Genomic DNA, 17,051 nt, shown 5'->3' on the forward strand with positions numbered 1-17,051 from the left:
TCAAATTTTCTATTTCTTCCTGTTTCAGTTTTGGTAGTTTGTATGTTTCTAGGAATTTGTCCATTTCTTCCATATTGCCCATGTTATTGGTGTATAATTGCTCATAATATTCTCTCATTGTATTTCTGCTGTGTTGGTTGTGATCTCTTCTCTTTCATTCTTGATTTTATTTATTTGGGTCCTTTCCTTTTTCTTTTTGATGAAAACTGGCTAGTGGTTATCAATTTTGTTAATTCTTCTGGTTTCATGGATCTGTTCTACTGGTTTTTTGGTTTCAATAGCATTGATTTCTGCTCTTATCTTTATTATTTCCTGTCTTCTGCTGGTTTGCTGTTCTTTTTCCAGCTATTTCAGGTATAAGGTTAGGTTGTGTATCTGAGACCTTTCTTCCTTCTTTAGGAAGGCCTGGACTACTATATACTTCCCTCCTATGACCACCTTTGCTGTGTCCCAGAGGTTTTGGGCTGTGGTGTTATCAATTTCATTGTCTTTCATGTACTTTTAAATTTCCTCTTTAACTTCTTGGTTAGCCCATTCATTCCTTAGTAGGATGTTCTTTAATCTCCAAGTATTTGTTATCTTTCTAAATTTTTCCTGTGGTAGATTTTGAGTTTCATAGCATTGCAGTCTGAAAATATGCACAGTATAATCTCGATCTTTTGTACTTGTTGAGGGCTGATTTGTGTCCCAGTACGTTTTCTATTCTGGAGAATGTTCCATGTGCCCTGGAGAAGAATGTATAATCTGCTTAAGATGAAATGTTCTGAATATATCTGTTAAGTCCATCTGGTCCAGTGTATCATTCAAAGCCATTGTTTCCTTGTTGATTTCCTGAGTAGATGATCTGTCCATTGTTGTAAGTGGGGTGTTGAAGTCCCATACTACTATGGTATTACTATCAATGAGTTTCTTTGTGATTAATTGATTCATATATTTGGGTGCTATCACATTTGGAGCATAAATGTTTACAATTGTTAGGTCTTCTTAGTGGATAGACCCCTTAATTATGATATAGTGTCCTTCTTCATCTCTTGTTACAATCTTTAAAGTCTAGATTGTCTAATAAAATCTTTAAAGTCTAGATTGTCTACTCTGTCTTTCTTTAGTCGACCGTTAGCATGATAGATGGTTCTCCATCCCCTTACTCTCAATCTGATGGTGTCTTTAGGCATAAAGTGGGTCTCTTATAAACAACATATAGATGGACCTTGCTTTCTTATCCATTATGTTACCCTATGTCTTTTGATTGGATCATTTAATCCACTGACGTTTAATTTTTTTTTTAAAGTTTGTTTATTTTTGAGAGAGACAGCATCAGCGGGGGAGGGGTAGAGAGAGAGGGAGACACAGAATCCGAAGCAGGCTCCAGGCTCTGAGCCGCCAGCACAGAGCCCAACGCAGGGCTCAAACCCACGAACCGTGAGATCATGACCTGAGCTGAAGTCGGACGCTCAACCAACTGAGCCACCCAGGTGCCCCTTAGTCCACTGTTGTTTCGAGTGAATACTGAAAGATACGAATTTATTGCAATTATGTTTCTTGTAAAGTTGGAGTGTCTGGTGGTGTTCTCTGGTCCTTTCTAGTCTTTGTTGGTTTGGGTCTTTATTTATTTTTTCCATCTTTTCTCCCCTCAGAGAGTCCCCCTTAAAATTTCTTGCAGGGCTGGTTTAGTGGTCATGAACTCCTTTAATTTTATTTGGGAAACTTTTTACCTCTTCTTCTATTTTGAATGACAGCTTTGCTGGATAAAGAATTCTTGGCTGCATATTTTTCCAGTTCAGCATTTGAATATATCCTGCCACTCCTTTTCTGGCCTGCCAAGTTTCTGTGGATAGGTCTGCTGCAAACCTGATCTGTCTTCCCTTGTAGGTTAAGGACTTTTTTTCATTACTGCTTTCATGATTCTTTCCCTGCCTGAGTATTTTCTGAATTTGACTATAATATGCCTTGTTGATGGTCAGTTTTTGTTGAATCTAATGGGAGTCCTCTGTGCTTCCTGGATTTTGATGTCTGTGTCTTTCCCCAGGTTGGGAAAGTTTTCCTCTATGATTTGCTCACATAACCCTTCTACCCCTTTTTCTCTCTTCCTTTTCTGGGACCCCTATGATTCTGATGTTGTTCCTTTTTAACAAGTCACCGATTTCCCTAATTCTTAAATTGTGCTCTTTTGCCTTAGTGTCTCTCTTTTTTTCTGCTTCATTATTGTCCATAAGTTTGTCCTCTATATCACTGATTCCCTGCTCTGCATATCCATCCTTGCTGCCGTGGCATCCATCTGAGATTGCAGCTCAGCTAGGGCATTTTTTTATTTCATCCTGACTAGCTTTTACTTCTTTTATCTCCACAGAGGGATTCTAATCTATTTTCAACTCCAGCTAGTATTCTTATTATTGTGATTCTAAATTCTGGTTGAGACATCTTGCTTGTATCTGTGTTGATTAAGTCCCTGGCTGTCCTGGTCTTTCTTTTGGGGTGAATTCCTTTGTTTCATCATTTTGAAGGGAGAAAAAGGAATTAATGAGGTAAAAAAAAATTAAAATTAAAACATTAAAAATAGCACACACACACAAATCAAATAAATGATGCTAGATCCTAGGTGTGTTGTGGTCTGGGTGTTGAAAGGGGCTTGATAGATTAGGGGAAAAAAAAGGAAAAAGAAAAAAAAAGGAAAACATTTGAAAATTTAAAAAAATGAATACAATGAAATAGAATAAAATGAAATGATGGAATAAAATAGAATTTGAAAAATTTACAAAAAAGTAATATAGTAGAAAAAATTTAAGAAAAATGTTTAATAATAATTGAAAATAAAAAAGTTTTCTTTTTCTGTATTCAAGAAAAAGAAAAGAAATGAAGAAAAGAGAACATTGAATAGATGGACCAGCTAACAGACTGAAATATGATTGAAGTTACATCGCTTTCACCTAGAAGTCAAATTATGAAGAACTTTGTAGTCTGTAAACTAAGCAGGTGGAGAGACTTGTGGTGTTTCTGAAGAGCGAGGTTGGCCCAGTTGGGTGGGGCTTAGTGTAACGGCTTCGTTCTCCACTAGATGGCGCTGCTTAGCTTACTGGGGTGGATTGTTGTTGCGCTTGTAGGTGTGTATGCGCGTGTGCAGGAGGGGTGAAAATGACGTCACCCAGCTAGTCTCTGGTATTGGAACTCTGTTCTCCCCAATCAGCAAGTGCGCACCTGTCCTTTGTCTACGGCTTCCCTCCACTCCCTGCTTTTACACTGTCCATGACCAAGCCGTCAGGTTGCCAGGTGGCACCTCCTTCCTGAATTTTATCTCACATGTGGCTGTTTTTCTTGAGCCCTTCTGAGGGACTGTGGCTTTGACCCATTCTGCCCCTCTGCGGGAGGGTCTTACCGAGAAATGGCCAGGTGCCAGCCACACCCAGGAACGTTCATGGGACCGTGCTGCTGCCGATGTCCAGAGACTGTGTCTGGGTGCCATCCCGCCCCAGAAAAAGTTCATGCAATCATGTAGCAGCCACATTTCAGGGATTATGGCAAATCACAACACGCATCTGGCACTAGGCTTCACCCCCAGCGACCTTGTTCCAGCACCAGCAAATGTGGTTGTTCTCCAGGGTCCACTGGGGCCTTTTTGGGGAGGCCACACAGCCTCCACCAAATATCCTCCCAGTAGGGGGACTACCTCACCCCATGTGGCCTGAGGACCACCCGGACTTCACTCTGCTCCTGGGGATTTGCCCTTCTCACCAGAGCACCACCAGGTATTGAGCTGCAGAGTTTCAGACTCTGCGTTCTCTGTTTATAGAGTCTTAATGGAACTTAAACCGTCTCCTTTCTCCTTTTCCCTTTTTAGTTCAGTCTGTGTGGTTGTTTCCATTTTTCTACTTTCTCTCCAGCTGCTTTTGGGGTGGGGTGCTTTTCCCATACTCCACCAGCCCCCCCCCCCCCCCATCTCCGTCCTCTCTCCACAAACAAAAACAGCTCCCTGCCCTCCGTGGCTTCTCTCTCCGCCAGTTCACCTCTCTGTGCCATGTACCTGTGGATTTCTGTGGTTCAGGTTGTGCAGATTGTTGTGTTAATCCTCAAATCAGTTTTCTAGGTGTGCAGGATGGTTTAGTGTTGATCTGGGTATATTTCATGGATGTAAGACACACAAAAAATTCCGTGCTCTTCCACCATCTTGGCTCCTCTAAATTCAAAATATTGGGCTGACATCTTTGTATGGTGTTTTCTAGGGAGCTAAAAAACACTCTGATTATATACTATTGGTGTGTGTGTGTGTGTGTGTGTGTGTGTGTGTGTGTGTGTGTGTGTGTTTTGCAACACCATTTTCTTTCTCAGGGAAAGCTCAGCATTTAACAAAAGGATACTCTGGGTGGTCATTCTGCTTGTGCACCTGACAGGTCAGAATTAGGCTGGGAGATTTTAATGTGTCACTATTAACTTTTTCCTATATTTTCTATCTTTACATGAGAGATCCTCTCTGATAAATCCTTGTTCTCAGGAACCTAAAAGTTGTGAGAGCTCTAAGAATGATCATTCCTAACAAACATTTTACCATAGGCTATCCCTGCTCTCATTGATCACACCATACATCATTTTCCTGGGAACATGACTCAAAAGGGTTAATTTGAACAATATATAATAGTATCTATCATTCTGGCTGAAAAGAAGGATTCTATCTTCCCCTATTATGTCCTCCTTTCCAAGGAAGATTTTTAATGAAAAATGCTTGGAAGAGAAATTTAAGTCCTGAATGATGATGATTCTTTTCAAGATGTTCACTATTTCCTCAATATACAAACAAATGAGCATCACGATAATCTTTGTTTTACTCTATTTAAAGAATAGCAATAATAGTGGATACCATTTTTTAGGCAGCCACTGAACTCTAGAAGTTTGGCATATTAACTCATGCGGTCCTCCTCACAAACCCACAGGATAGTGATCCTTGTTTACCAGATGATGAAATGAGACTCCGAGAGGTTAACTGACTTGTCCAAGGTCATACAGCTAATAACAGCTCTGGTCTCTCTCTTACAAAGCTTATACACTTTATTATACACTAGATGGATTTTTTTAAATAACTGTTTTCCATTTACAAGGGATTTTACAATTCTTTTAAGAACAAATATCAACTTTCAAGTTCTAATTAAAAATGATTTTTTTTTTTTTTTTTGGAATTCACTCAGAACGCAATTAGAACAAGCCATACACATGCATCCAAGATTTACAAAAAAACAGTGGATAGGTTTGAAGTAATAAGTTAGGTTCCCATATGATCATCTCTTTGGTGTTGGAAGGAGATTTTGCAATCTCATCAAAACATCTGGTGGAGGGATTCCCTCTGCCACTGCCCTTAGGGGAACTACGTGAGCTGATTTAGTGATGGGACATGCAGAACTTTTCAGGCAGAATTTTCCATTTTTGGACAGCTTGCATGATGAAGTAATAATACTTCACCTTTATATACTCTTTGCAGTTGACCTGGTACTCAGCCCTTTCCCACATCTTGTTTCATTTATGAAAGTTTGTTCTTACAGGAGTCCAACTCTGTTCTCCCATTTCCTGCAGCTTGTAGGAACAATGGAAACTTTTTCTACATAGAATGTGAATGAGGAGGGGGATAGTGTTGGGGCAAATAGTTTCTAACTTAGTATTTCTGATGTATCTTTTTGCTAAGGTTGTTTCGGTGGACATATTACTTGTAGATGTGACTGTAATAGGTATTTGCTTTCCTCTTATGTGAACCCCTTTGAAGCTACAAGACCAAGAGTTTTGCTGATACAACTCTGTGTATCCTCCTTCTCATCTGCACTCCCAGGCATGAAAAAACAGCAACATAGAAGTTCAGAATGTTTCTGACCAGCAGCAATAATTTGACACTTTAGTGACAATAAGTCTGACTGTAAATAGGCAATTACAAAGTAAATCTTTGGGTAGCTAAGATGGTTGGGTTAGTTTTAGAAATTGAAATTTTGACTTTTGACTGATTTGTTAATGTCAATGTGGTAAAACATACAAAAGAACCTTATATTACATACCCTTAATTGCACTTTTTGTGCTCTTTAAAAATGCATCCTGGGGCCTGATATTTGCAAAAGAACAAACCTCATTTTTTCCTTCTGATTTAGAAAGGGGCCATATATTTTTTTTCTTTTTCTTTTCTTTCTTTCTTTTTTCTTTTTTTTTTTAGGGACCATATATTTCTAACTTGAGACCATTGTGTGTATATATATAAGATGTATCCTTGGGTTTTTTTTGTTTGTTTGTTTTGTTTTTACTTTTCTCATTCTTGTGTGTAAGGTGTAAGCGTGCAAAAGGGAGAGGTATTGTGCAATCAGATATAGTTCAGAAAATGCATATGCAAGATTCACATGGATAAAATCATGTGATTTCACTAGACTCAGTTCTAATTCCTGCGTGACTCGAGTCTGTGGAACATGATTATTATGTGCCTCAATTAAAGAATCAACCACACCATTGGTGCAGCTCTCCCATCAGGTTTATATCCCCATAATTTTTATTTGATAGGTGGATTTTACCTTTTGATTTGTGGGGAAATATGCTCCAAGATAAGAATTTAAATTTGAAATCTACCTGATCTTTCACTTGATCAGAGAAGATTAGTCTGATCGTACTTTTTTCAACCATGCTGGTTCCTTCTGAGAATCTCCTCAAAGTGTTGCCTGTTGATAAATTTTCCTACTCGTTTTTCTTCTTCAGAAATGCCAGTTATCTTATACCAATGGATATTCCTTTTTCTTTAAGGAAGATGAGCAGTTCCCACCCTTTCTCTGTTTCCTCATCCTTCCTCTCCTAGTTCTGTTCTCTACAAAATGGTAGCTGATGGCGTGTCTTTGAGGGGCCCCTCTAAAATTATACTGGAATCAAAACACTTTGTGTGCATATTTTTATGACTGAATTTATGTGATAGTCACAACTTACTGAGTGTTGTATACTGGGTTTTAATCCTCAAGTCTAAGTGGCATTATCCTTATTTTACAGCTAAAAAGACTGATGATCGGAGTGTTTAAGTAACCTGTCCAGTATTGTTAGTAAGTGGACTCAGGTAGCAGAGGTATAAAATCAGAAGGGTGGTGAAGTGGTTGGTTAGAAGTTAATGTGAGAGACTGTGCAAAGAATTGGCTATATTAAATCATAACCATTGGGGAGTTAGGGGCATGTTATTTATTGTCAATTAACTAAATATCAAGGATAAGGCTTATAGTTATTCTTGTATAGTTCTAAAGGGAAGAAAAATGGTGAGGCATTCTTTTGCTCAAATATAATAATAGTTGTGAAAATATGCTTCTAGGAAGCAGAATTCTACCCTCATCCTTACCCCACCCAAAGATCCCCATGCATCTGAGCTTCATCAAGAAGGATTTGTCATTTAGGATTGTCTTAAGATATGGGACTATTTCCACTACTTCCTAAAAGTGTTCAGGTAGTCACAGACCAATTGTCAATGATGTTCTAGACTTTCTTAGTGTTGGGCAGTATGGATATAACAAGACAGGCACAGTCCTTTCCTTCCAGTGCTTATATTGAGCATTTTGCTCAATTTCCAACATTTGGAAGAGCTAGAAAGTAGAAAAGGTAGGGAAGGAGTGAGTCAACAGGGAAGCTATTCAAAAAAAGGACAAGGCCTGAGGGGAGGAGCTGGGATGCTTCGGAACTGTGGCCAGGAAGTGGCATCTTGGTCCAGGTTGCGCTGAGTGCACCATGGCGAATGACAGGTCATCCCAGCTTGCAAGCAGCTGCAAATCTAGGTGGGTGAGCCACATCTTCAGGAGTGTCGATTGGTCCTGCCTGGGATTCAACCCTTGGGAACTGACCTGTTTCTCTGTGGTGGTCTCCTTGTGGATTGTGAGCTCTTTTGGTCTATTTTTCTAAAGACGGGGTCCTCAAGCCTGGGATGCACAGAGTATGTCAGTTCTTAGGTCAGCACTTCGTTCATCCTAGCATTTTCTGGGAAAATAATAAGCCAGTGTCTTTCAGCAAGTCCTTCCAAAAGCGTAACAACTGTGTAGGAGTGTCAGTGTTCACATTATTGTTCAGTAGAGACAGCAAATGCATGTATAATAAATGTGGCACTTATTTAATTCATATATTTGCATTAGAGATGAATCTACTTTTTAAAAGTATGATGAACAAAGTATAATTTGGCCTCTTTTAAACATTTTCTACCTTTTTACTTCTACATTGAAGTATTTCCGATTTTAACTTCTAATGCTCGGGGATGTGTGACAAATGTCCAATAGAGCACAAAAGCAGTGCATTTCCTTTTATTATTGTTGTTATTTATTGTTGAGACATGCTTCATTAAACAGTTCCTGTCTCATTACTGAAACAACTTAATATGGTTTTGCACGATTAATGTTTTTCATCAGCATTCATCATTGAATTGTTTTCCACCTAAGAAATGGGGTGGGTTTTTTTCTAAATAGTGTCTATGCTAGGAATGGGAATCTCATTACTAAACAGGTAAATAGTAAGTTTTGGGAGGAAACTAATTTAAATCAATCAATAAAACTGTCTCTGTAGAGAGTTACATGACAATTATGATAATGTACTACCTATCTTTTTATTTAGGTGGTTAAACATCTACTCATTTCTTTCTGCTTGGCCAGTAGCAGAGAAAAAACACCTTGGGGAGCCTGAGGGGCTCAGCTGGTTGAGTGTCCAATTTTGGTTCAGGTCATGATCTCGTGGTTCATGAGTTCAAGCCCTGTGTTGGGATCTGTGCTGACAGCTCAGAGCCTGGAGCCTGCTTCAGATTCTAGGTCTCCCTCTCTCTCTGCCTCTATCCTGTTTGCGTTCTGTCTCTGTCTCTCTCTCTCTCTCTCTCTCTCTCTCTCTCTCTCTCTCTCTCTAGGATACATAAAGATGAAAAAAACTTATAAAATTAAGAGGGAAATAGCACCCACATTTTGGCTTGAAATAATTCAAATGGGCATTTCTGTGTAAGAAAGAGAAGTGAGCTGAGATGCAGGAGGCATGTGGTGTAGCTGAGCTGTGCCATCTGTCTAGTCCTCAGCTGCCTCATCTGTAAAATCAAAGGAGAGCTGATATTTTTCTCTAACTTTGATTCCAGTTCTGATGTTTTATGGTCCTCACATTATCTACTTGCCACCACAAAATGTCTTTTACGTGTTAACGAAGGAATGAAAGCAAACAGAGAAACAGCTCACCAGGGGCACCTGGGTGGCTCAGTTGGTTAAGCACCAAACTCTTGATTTTTGGCTCAGGTCATGGTCTCATGGTTTGACAGTGTGGTGTCTGCTTGAGATTCTCTCTCTTGGCCCCTCCCACACTTGTGCAGGCGTGGTTCTTCCTCTCTCAATAAATAAGCTTAAAAAAAAAAAAAGAATTCACTCACCAAAACAACCAAACAAAAAACAAAAACAACTGTGATAAAAAGTCTCGTATGATGGAAAGAGAACCCAGCCAGGAACTACAAGAGTTGGGTCCCACATTTAGCTCTGTCCACAACTAGCTTTGTGATCTGGAATGAGGTCTTTCCTCAAGTAGTTCATACAGTTGTTTTCAGCTCTAAGATTTGGGGAGTTTAAAAAATGAAGTCAAAGTCAGAATGAAGGCCTACCGCTAGCTATACCTGATATTATTAGGAAGTGACCTTAGGACTGTGGGAGACCTCAGCGAACTTGGATTTGATGAGTTCCTCTTTCTTTAATACACGGTAGGTGTTAAAAGAAACATAGCTTTTTAGATTACCTTTGACAAGACATTGTTGAAGTTTGAAGAGGTGGATGAGCAATACTTCTACCCCATAAATCCCCTGAGTTTGGAGCTGAATGAGAAACAGGCAGAGCCGGATAGATTAGGATCAAATGATAAACACTAAGGCCAGATCTGAGTGTATACCTTAGATGTTCCCTTAATCATGGAAAACTTGATTGTTCTGACTGTTGTCCTAGAAGTGTATGCTTTGGGATGATCTTCCAGAATTCTGTAAAAAAGGCATTCTCCAATTTCCTGCTTCACATCTGCGGAACTCCAGCAGGTGACACAGAGGCAGATGGTTCTTTTAAGAAAGAATTTTGGGCCCTGGCCCATGAATATTCACCACACGAAGTTTAATATCCAGAGAAGGCCATTGCTAATGAGAGGGGAGAAGCAAGTATAAATAACCGGGGCTGATTTTCTGAAATGGGTGGGAATCCACATACAAAGCTCCATGATGAGTTTTGTTAGTCTACTCTTCTTTGGAACCTCCAAAATATTTTTTTTTTTTTTTACCAGAACCTGGAATGTTTTCTATTACCTTATAGAAAGCCCTGTATTTTCTGTAGCCCTCAAAGAGTGAGGGTGGAAGGGTTGAACCATGCTTACATAGTTCCTTGTTCTAATCTTTCCCATCATCTATGTCTTTACTTCTTGTCTAGGGAACACAGATAGACATGTGGGGAAGCTGGAGGAAGGAAGGGTTACTCTAAAAGCTCTTTCCTTCTTTTTTTTTTTTTCTGCTTTTCTTTCTTAGTTTATCCATTTATTTTGAGACACAGACACAGAGCCAGCAGGGGAGGGGCAGAGAGAAGCAAAGAGAATCCCAAGCAGGCTCCCTGCTGTGAGCACAGAACCCAACATGGGGCTCAAACCTGTGAACCATGAGATCATGATCTGAGCTGAAACCAAGAGTTGTATGTTTAACCACTGAGCCACCCAGGTGCCCTGAAGCTCTCTTAGAAACAGGTGACTAGGGCATTGGTAATTTTCCCTAACAGGTTTTCTTATCTTTCTACATGTACTGGCAAATATTTATTAAAAATACTTTTTAACACTAAAGCTGAATATGCAAGGCAAAACTGGTGTTTATAAAGAATTGTACATTGGGGCGCCTGGGTGGCTCAGTCGGTTAAGCAGCCGACTTCAGCTTAGGTCATGATCTTGTGGTCTGTGAGTTCGAGCCCCATGTCAGGCTCTGTGCTGACAGCTCAGAGCCTGGAGCCTGTTTCAGATTCTGTGTCTCCCTCTCTCTGACCCTCCCCCGTTCATGCTCTGTGTCTCTCTGTCTCAAAAATAAATAAATGTTAAAAAAAAAAGAATTATACATTGATCTAGCTCGAAACCTTTCTTCCCTGCTCTTGGCCTCAATCTAGTGTGAACACCTAAATTCTTGTCTAAGAATTCCATATAAGTGTTCTGGTCTTTTTCCAAAGGATCTTTGGGAGAATGAGTTAATATAAGATCTACTAATGGAGGTCAAGGAGTTACTTAGATGTCTTGAGATACTATTGAAATCTGTTTCTTGGGAGGAACTAATCTATTGCGTTGTTAAGTTACATTGGCCTTGGTTTTTTTCCTTAAAGTTTGGGGCTATAATATCTGGTTTTATATCCAGTCATGCTAGATTAGCCTGCTTGAGTGTGGCAGAAATCCTGGGAGCTTTGATGATGGTAGGTGGTAGATGGTAGAAATATTGATGCCTTGATGTAGAGGTGACTTAGATATGGTTTAACTTAGAGAAAAGAGAAGCTCTCATCTTCCTAAATGCTATTTTACCTGTCTTTGTGAATATACCTCGTGGATAATCTCCTAGACTCTGTCTTCCTACTCCTACGTATTTCAGAAACAATGGGACTGGACTTTTGTCATAGCTGCTCGAGAATACTGAGAGATTTATGTCCAGGAGACCATGAAGACTATGGAATAGAAGTGTATCTAGAAATCTAAAGACTGCAAATAAAACTGAGTAGAATTAAACACACACACACACACATACACATACACACTAGGATTTGTGATAACAGACTGTCAATTCAAGTACTAAATCTATGGCTACTGCTTTTGAGAACACTGAAAATACACAAGTGGCTTTACATCACATCCGTTGAATTCAGAGAAAAACCATTAGGCCAGGCACTGTTCCAGGTAGAGTAGAGGGGGAGAGGGTAACAGAGAAGACAAAACCTTGATTTATTGCTATCTGGAACTTGTCTGCCTGGTTTAGAATATTGGCTCATCATGTTATCTTAGGCAAATTATTTAAACACTCTGTGCCTCTGTTTCATCCTCTCTAAAATGAGATTAAAGATGGTAACTGCTGTTCCAAGGATGTCCATGTTGGATGTGTTATGGTAAAAGTGGTACAGCCAAAGGAGAGGGGCTTGGAAGGAAGAAGTTTATTATACACACAGGTCCCAGAGAAGGGTCACTGAATACCACACTGGGCCGTGGGGGAAGTGCCGTGTCTTGGGCAGGTGGTATAAGACAAGAGGGAAGGGAAAATCTGGGTCAGAGTTTTTCTCGGGGTTTCCACAGGAAGGGTAAGGCAGGGAAGGGTAAATAGTTGAGAACTGGTCAGTTTGAATAATTCTCACAGGCTTCAAGTTATAGGGGTGGTTTCTTGTTGTCTGGTATCTGGCTCTGGGGGTGGGGTGGGGTTAGATTTCATGCAGAAATACAGGCTTGGTATGTGAGAGATAAAGAGGTGGTTGGGAGGTATAGACTTAGGATTGGCTGGTTTGTATATAGGAGATATGCTCCCAGCCAAGCTTTTTACTCTAAGAAGGGGCCAGCCCTTGGAGGGGCAGCTCTCCCCAGGTCTGTGAGGCATCTAACTATCGTAGCATCAAACACACAGAAGATATAGTTAATATAACTAGCCATATGATGAATGGATGCCAAGTAGACATATACTGAATCTAAGAAAACACAGAATGCCTAACTTATTTTGAGGTTTAATGATTTAATATATAAGTAGTTCATCAGCTCAACCTGGTCCTACATCCCCAGCCTAACTGTGTGAGAGGCTGAGGTGTGGAGGGGGGCACAGCTATCTCTGCCATAAGTAGAACAGTAAGACCTTGTGGAGGATGTAGAAGAATTTGGAAAGCAACTTGAAGGCTTTAAAAATGGTCCTTGGTGACTGGCATGTGGAATTGTACAGAATTGTTAAGCTGAAATAATTTATGTACATGATTTTCAAATGGTTAATTTTATAATATGTAGGTCAAACTGTGTAGCATCAATTGGACTGAACGTTATTTACAGAATTTGAACTCGTTTGGTTGGCACTTTGTTGATATCCAGGAAGGAAAAAAATAGGCTATAAAAGGAAATACACTACTAAGAGATGTTTTCTCTTTTGTAAAGTTAGAGATCAGCGGTTACTTCGGTTGATGCAGGCTTGAAACAGTGTCTGCACTGAGGCTGAGCTGAACTTTACAATGCTATGAGTGTGACACTACGAGGGACAGTTTTTGCTACGTCTTCCACCATATCTGTGAACTGGAGTTAAATGGTGGGAGTGTTGGTCTTGGATCTACAATAACCAGATTAGATTTGTATCTGCTACTTCCTAGCTATGTGACTTTGAAGCATTCCCATCTGTAAATGGAAACAACAGCGATTTAATAGGATGGTCAGGGAGTTTCAGTGAGATAATTTTTTGGAAGTATTTCCAATGAGAGCTCATTTGCACTATCCTAGCTTCTGTTTCCGGTCATAATAACTGACACATGCACATTCCCTGATTTCTTAAAGTTCACTAGGAAGTTAGATTACTCCTGCCACTCATGGGGATTCAATTTTTAGGGGCTCTTTTATTGTGCATGTACATGGATGAGTTCAGACTTTACATTCCATCTGAAGTTGTTCCCCTCAGCCTTTGTTTTCTCTTCATTAAAATGAGGATAATATCAACTTCATGGGTTGTCATAATAATTAAATCAAATTACCTGTAGATTCCTCAGCTCGGTACCTGACACATAATAGTCACTCAATAAGTGGTTGTTATTAGTCTCATTTCGTGTACACATGAGGGAGTTCAATCTATGCTTTCGGGATTTAGATACAAACTAACCAGTGTCATAAGCAGAATCAGAAAAAAGTAGGAGTTGACTAAAGTTATGATGTAATTATTGGTCAAAAGAACAGTTACGAAAGGACAAATGAATCTTCTATATCTTTCCACAAGGCTTTGCTATAGTTCAGGGTGTTTCTTTGAGAAAATGTAATGCTCTGATAGAAACCTATTGACTCTTCATAATTAAAGTCCTAAATTCGTTACATTTCTTGATTAGCAATGAACTTTGATTGTTAATACTGGCAGCTAAAGTAGTACTAATGGCAATAAGGAAACTGTTGTTTCAATTAGATGGAAATTATTTAAGAAAGAAATACTGATGAGTGTTTAATCATATAAGTAACATAAAACTGTTATTTAATGGGCATTAGAGTAAGTGTCTTAGGAGGTAGAATGGTCAATAAGATCCAATATTTACCATAAAAATATATATATTTAAAACAATTAGATTTAGCCTGGCACTTAGGAATTCAAAACCTATTACTTCCTCCTTCTCTCAAAGACCTTTAAGGGGTGTAGAGAAAGAAGACCTATAGAAACTAAGATTTGCTACAAAGGATTAAAACAAAATTATCACTTGAGTAGTACCTACAGCAAATGCTGTAGAAATTCCATTGGTTCATCAAAGAAAGCTTCTAGAGGGAGGTGATTTTAATGTGCCACGGAAGTTGTGAGATAAAGCCTGTTAATTAGCATAAGCTTGAAGCCAAATAGCTGGAAAAACATGTTCCAGGACACTGCAGATCAAATCATATTTCTATAAAAAGAAACTGCTGGATGTTCAACTGACAGATCATCAACCATAAAAGGATCGTTTAATGGATTTCAATCATTATCTAAATACAAAATCATAGAGCCAAGTTTATGTGCATTGTTAATCACACGTTGTAAACCTGTGTTTGTTTTTTTTTTTTAAAGTAACAGAAGCTTCAGGTAAGATGTTTTTCCTTTTCTGATTTTAAAATCTCAATATTTGATTTTTGAGAATCACTGGAAAAGTGGGTTTCTTGGGGGCAATCACTCTTATTAGAGAAACAAAATGGTATAACAGGAAGAGCTCTGAAAGTAGTATGAGTGCTTTATCAAGCTCCTGAATTCCTTGTTCTGCTAGTATTTAAATTCTAGAAGAAAGCATGTTCAAATCCAAAGGATTCATATGTATATATGTGTAGGGCATGATATGTGTATATATTTTTATTTATTTATTTATTTATTTATTTATTTATTTATTTATTTATTTATTGTATTTGTTTATTGCTGAGACAGAGCATGAGTCGGGGAGGGGCAGAGAGAGAGGGAGACACAGAATCCAAAGCAGGCTCCAGGCTCTGAGCTGTCAGCAACAGAGCCTGACGCGGGGTTCGAACTCACAACCGTGAGATCATAGCCTGAGCTGAAGTCAGTCGCTTAACCGACTGAGCCACCCAGACACCCCAGTATGTGTATATTTTAAACCAGCATCACCTTTTCATTTAATTTAATTTAATTTAATTTAATTTATTTTTTATTTTTTTTAATGTTTATTTTTGAGAGGGAGAGAGAGTGCGAGCAGGGGCGAGGCAGAAAGAGGGAGACACAGAATCCAAAGCAGTCTCCAGGTTCTAGGCTAGTCAGCCCCAAGCCTGATGCAGGGCTTGAACCCACAGACAGTGGACTGTGAGATCATGACCTGAGCCAAATTCAGACACATAACCGACTGAGTCACCCAGGTGTGCTGCCTTTTCATTTTAAATTATACTGTTCACCCAATTGTTTCTTGAACTATTTTAAAACAACTTATTTTTGAAAATGTTGAAAAAATGATATATCTTGCAGGCTTATTAATGTTATAAGAAAATATGGATATTCATTAAGGTACATGGGTACAAAATAAAGCCAGTTGCTTTTTGATCTATCATGTTCTTATAAAGAAAATATAAAGGGAAAACCTTGCATTTGCTTCTATAGCTAAATAGCATCTAATATCTGGAATAGTCCTAAGACATGTGCAAGAATTAGATGAATAAAACTACAACATACAGAATAGTATGACAAAAAGATTTGAGAACATGACAAAAGATTTGAATAAATGGAGAGACATACCTCCATTTTGTCCTACTTAGACAAAGTAGGCTTAACTTATTTTAAGAGAGGTCAATTTGGTTTAAATTTATGCTATACACAGTGATACATCTATACATACGCTATACACAGTGTATCATCAAAATCTTGATTTGTTATGGGGAGGGTAGTGAGGAATATGCCAAAATGATTCTAAATTTCAGTTTGAAGAATAAACATGCAAGTATAGTTGAAAGAATTCTGAAAAACACAAAATACTAAGAAGAAACATTGTCTAACCAGACATTAAAGTGTATCATAAAGTTGCCGAAATTAAAATAATATGGTACTGAGACACAGATGGTTAAACAAATTAACATCCCTCCTCAGACTCAAATACGTATAGGGATTTAGCATTTGAGAAAGTTAGAATCTGGAATTGGTGAGGAAAATCTGCATTAGTGAATAAGTGTTTCATACACAACCATTTGGGAAACTATAAAACTAATAGAAGAAAATATGGGTAGATTTTCAAGACTATATTGTGGTATATATCTTCACGAAGATATTTTTATGTTACACTTTTTTTTTTTTAAAGTTTATTTCCTGGCTCACATAACTGGAAAGTCTAGAGGGTATACTAGCTTTAGGCATGGTTGGATTCAGGGGCACAAACTGTCATTAAGGTTCTGCTTTCTTCCACTCTGGCTCAATGTGGGGGGCCCTGTTGGTTCTACCTTTTCATCTTACAAAATTAAGCAACTTCGGTGAAGAGAGATTCTCTTTCTCTACAGTACAGTTGACTATCACTGCACTGCTTGAATCACATGACCATTCCTGAACCAATCGATGGTGATAACCAGTTGGACCATGCCAGTTGATTAAGTCTGAATTATATGTCCATCCATGAAGCTTAAGGCTGGATTAGACCGTGTGAACTAGATGGACTGAAAATAGGACGCGTGGTTCCAAGAAACATCAGAGATGGAATGGAAGCTAGGAAAAAATTAAACTATATTTTTAGCTAAAGATTCACATGCAGTTGTAATAAATATAGAGTTCTTTTAATCCAATTTCCCCTAATGGTCACATCTTGCAAAATTAACAGTATAATATCCCCAATCAGGATATTGACATTACTATAGTCAAAACATAATGTTTCCATCACCTTAGGGATCCGTCATGTTGCCGTCTTATA

This window comes from Panthera pardus, unplaced genomic scaffold (genome assembly GCF_024362965.1).
Source record: "Panthera pardus isolate Hobbes unplaced genomic scaffold, ASM2436296v1 HiC_scaffold_13, whole genome shotgun sequence".
In the NCBI taxonomy this organism is placed as follows: domain Eukaryota; kingdom Metazoa; phylum Chordata; class Mammalia; order Carnivora; family Felidae; genus Panthera; species Panthera pardus.